Source organism: Dipodomys ordii, unplaced genomic scaffold, assembly GCF_000151885.1.
Source record: "Dipodomys ordii isolate 6190 unplaced genomic scaffold, Dord_2.0 Scaffold68, whole genome shotgun sequence".
Taxonomy (NCBI): Eukaryota; Metazoa; Chordata; class Mammalia; order Rodentia; family Heteromyidae; genus Dipodomys; species Dipodomys ordii.
Genome location: NW_012267284.1, coordinates 681,666 through 685,984, shown reverse-complemented (window position 1 = coordinate 685,984; position 4,319 = coordinate 681,666). Strand labels below are relative to the sequence as shown.

The 4,319-nt window shown below is 41.9% G+C and overlaps 1 protein-coding gene across 1 annotated transcript in view; it reads left to right on the top strand.

The window, feature by feature from the left end:
* The window catches only part of Spin1 (spindlin 1), a 61,873-nt gene that overhangs the window by 42,977 nt on the left and 14,577 nt on the right, over positions 1–4,319 (top strand). The window lies entirely within an intron of this gene.

Below are 4,319 nucleotides of genomic sequence, written 5' to 3'. Positions count from 1 at the left end.
GCTTTTCTGTTTATGTGTTACTGAGGAATGGAACCCAGGGCTTCATGCATGCTAGGCAAGCATTCTATCACTAAGTCATATTCCCAGCCCTCTATGTTATTAATATTGAAGATGGTCTGATCTTTTTTTGTGTTTCTTCTTTAAACACTCTTGCTTGTAATGTTGGCCTCTTGTTCATTCAAGTTCAATAATCAGAAAGCTTGATTCCTGATTACAATAAATACACAATTTTAAACTATTTATTTTAGTGCTGGTTCTGGGGCTTGAACTCAGGGCCTGAGTGCTGTCCTGAGCTTTATGCTTAGGACTAGTGCTAGTGCTTGAGCCTAAACTCCCACTTCCAGCCTTTTGATAGTTAATTGAAGATAAGACTTTTCTGCCTATATGCTGGCTTTGAACCACAGTCCTTAGATCTCGACTCCTGAGTAGCTAAGATTACAGGTATGAGCCACCAATGCCTGATTTAATTAATATTTATTTTTACCACCAGCATTTGTTGGTAGAAAACCTGTAAGTTGTTCATTAAGTGAATTGGACAGAAATAATATCTCTCTTAAATATGTGAGTTCTTTTGGGAATAAGGAGATGGCATTCTAAAAGTAATCTAAAAGCAATTAAAAAGAGAGAGAGAGCCAGGTGCTGGTGGCTCACGCCTGTAATCCTAGCTACTCAGGAGGCTGAGATCTGAGGATCGCGGTTCAAAGCCAGCCCGGGCAGGGAAGTGGCGCTGTAGCTCAAGTGGTAGAGCGCTCGCCTTGAGCTGAAGAGCTGAGGGACAGCGCCCAGGCCCAGAGTTCAAGCCCCACGGCCGACCAAAAAAAAAAGAGAGAGAGAGAGAGAGAGAAAGAAAAAAAAAAGAGGCATATAGGAATTGGGACAAGCATGATGGTTCATGCCTATAATTCCAGAATCATGGGTTGAGGCCAGCCAGGGCACAAAGTAATGTAGGAGAATGTGATTAGAGGCATCTACCAAACATCAAGAAGAACTGTAGGTGATTCCTTTTTTTTTTTTTTTGTCGGTCGTGGGGCTTGAACTCTGGGCCTGGGCGCTGTCCCTCAGCTCTTCAGCTCAAGGCGAGCGCTCTACCACTTGAGCTACAGCGCCACTTCCGGTTTGGTGGTTTATTGGAGATAGTCTCCTGCCCGGGCTGGCTTTGAACCGCGATCCTCAGATCTCAGCCTCCTGAGTAGCTAGGATTACAGGCGTGAGCCACCAGCGCCCGGCTGATTCCTATTTACAGAAGAATATTGCCCATGTGGTAGAAGGGATGTGAAATTGAACTAGAAATTCTGCTAACTTTATAGTGGTTATGTTGAATTTCAAAGCGATCAAAATTTCATGGATCTAGATCTATTTCATTTCTCCAATGAACAAAATAGGAGAGAGAGGGATAGGAGAAGTAGAAGGAAGAAGGGAGGACTCATAGAAAGGAACTGGCTCACATATGTAGTTGTTAGCAAATCTAGAATCTAGAGGGCAGGCCAGCAGAAAGAACTGATATGGCAGCATTCTTTGTCCCTAAGACTGCAACACTGGTAGTGTGCAAGTTTAAATAATATAGCTTTAAAAAAACCTTCACAAGCTACGCACTGGTGGCTCATGCCTATAATCCTAGCTATGCAGGAGGCTGAGGATCATGTTTCAAAGACAGCCCGGGCAGGAAAGTCCGTGAGACTCTATCTCCAGTTAACCACTCAAAAACTGGAAGTGGCACTGTGACTCTAGTGGTAGAGCGCTCACCTTGAGCTGAAGAGCTCAGGGATGGCACCCAGGCCTAGCGTTCACACCCCATGACCAATCAAAGAAAAAAGAAAAACTTCACAGTCATATCTATACTGGTATATGACCATATACTTGGGTACTGTGACATAGCCATGTTGGCACATAAATTAACCACATTGATGAGACAATACATGTGATGGATGGTACAGTTGATGGAATCCTTTCCTCTGTATGCTAGGAACCTACCTTGGCCCTTGCTCTTAGTGTGAAGAGTGCCTCATCCTCTAAGGGAGTCACTTGGACTGAAGCCTCACAATCAGAAGATGTGGAATTGATTGACTCTTGGGAGGGAGCAAAGTATTTCTCAGACGAGTTCCCATGTTCCAGAAAGGCCAATTGGATCTCATTGCATGTTTCCTAGCAATTCTGAAAATGTCTAGAAATTCACTTTCTTTAAGACCTGAGTGTCACTGGTTATTAGGCACAGACTTGATAATGTTTAAATTTCAGATTGCAATCTTTGCATTTTCTGGTGATTGAATGCAGAGCCTTGTTCATGTGTTTCAGATTGTTGTATGTAGCTTTTGTACTGGGAACAGTATTGAATTTGCTCTTCTTTCTCTCTAATGTGAACTTAGGCACTTTGGTTTCAAGCTTTGTAAGGGAGTCAGACTGCTTATTGTATTTTACTTTTTTCTTGTATTTTGAGAGAAAAATGAAAATTTATAGTCAGAACAGATGACAGTTGCTCACTATGATTGAGAGGGTTTGCTCAGATAAGTAGATCTGACCTACTTATCTACTCTGGAATTTTGTGAGGAAATGAGCAGCAGTTTGAAAAAAATTGCAGATGAACCTTGCTGAGAAAAAAGGTAGGTCATGAAAGCAAAATTTGTCCATATGTCTGTGATACCGTTTTACCACCGTATGCACAAATGCCTGTATAAAAAGGTAAAGTGTACCAAAATCTAGGTACACAGGCCCTGTTCAAACCTGTACATGGTGCCATTCTCAGAGATCTATACACACATAAGTTATAATGGCATGAAAGGCTGTATGTGCCACTGTAATAGTTTCATAGTCTCCTCCTGTTGCTGTGTCTGGGTCTCCATGGAAAACTGCATATATTCTGTGGGCAATTCCTCTAAGAAATGAAGCCGCATGTTAGCAAGTGGGCTCTGCTGGCTCTTGCCTTATTTTCTTTACCACATGTGATACATGTAGAAAGTATTTGTTAATTGTCTGTATTATTATTATTGGTAAGATTCTTTTCCTGGTCAACAGTAGGCTACTAGTGTAGTTAAATGTCTAAAAATTTCCAGGTGCCAGTGGCTCACGGTTTGAAGACAGCCCAGGCAGGAAAGACCGCAAGACTCTTTCTTACCTCCAATAAACTACTCAGAAAAAGTCAGAAGTGGTGCTGTGGTTCAAGTGGTAGAGGGACAGTGTCCACTCCCAGAGTTCAAGCCCCAGGACTGGCAAAAAAAAAAAAAAAGTAGAGGATTTGTTGCTTTTTTGTTGTTCTTTTGAGACTGCCTTTGCTGTAGCCCAGGCTGGCCTGATACTTGCAGTCCTTCTTCCTCTTCCTAAATCCTGGGTTTACGGGAGTGAACCACCATGTTATGCTAAGTGGGGATTTTTGACTGAACATAGGGTTAGTGCTCTTAACTGTCTCTGCCTTGTTCAAGAGCCAGCTGTGTTCCTTTTTTTCTGTCTTGTCCCCACCATTTATTCTGTAATTAAGTACATCCATTCCTCCTGAAGCCCACAGAGGTACAGCTTCATCAGGCAATGTTTATGAGAGGAGGATTCTTTATGTTTTCATGTTTATAACTGCTCTGTCTTTGAAGGGCAGCACACAGTTCTTAAAGCCCATTGTGTACTAGCATTGTGTGCTGCTGTCAAAACCCAGAGTTCTTGCCTTACACATGATTTAGTCCTTTTGCCTGGATGCCCAAAATTACTGTTTTCATTAAAAATCCATCAATTAGGAGATCTCTTAGTATCAGCCATTTTGTGTGATTTCCCAGAAGGGTGTATTTGTTCTAGTGTTTGATTTTAGGAAAGTTCTCTAGAAGTACATTTTTAGTATGCTTCTAGATCATTAGTTTAGGTTACAGCACATCTATGGATGTTTTATAGATGTTTCTGTCACCATAATCATTTTGCCCTGTTTCTCTTCTTTCAACTGTCTGTCTGTTTCCCTTGTGAACTCCTATGGTTTAATTTCCATGTACATCTTCTAGTTTAGTCTTCATGTCTCAAGCACTTTTTCCAAATTACTGGATTCTTTATACCTTCTCTAATTTTTCTTACATTATGTCATAGCTGTCGCATTGTCCCATTCTTGAGCTTTTCTGTTTCTCATCTCTCTCTCTCTCTCTCTCTCTCTCTCTCTATATATATATATATATATATATATATATATATATCTTTTTTTTGGGGGGGGTCCGGTCGTGGGGCCTGAACTCTGGGCCTGGGCACTGTCCCTCAGCCCTTCAGCTCAAGGCTAGTGCTCTACCACTTGAGCCACAGCGCCACTTCCGGCTTTTTTCTTTTTGCTTATGTGGTGCTGAGGAATCGAACCCAGGGCC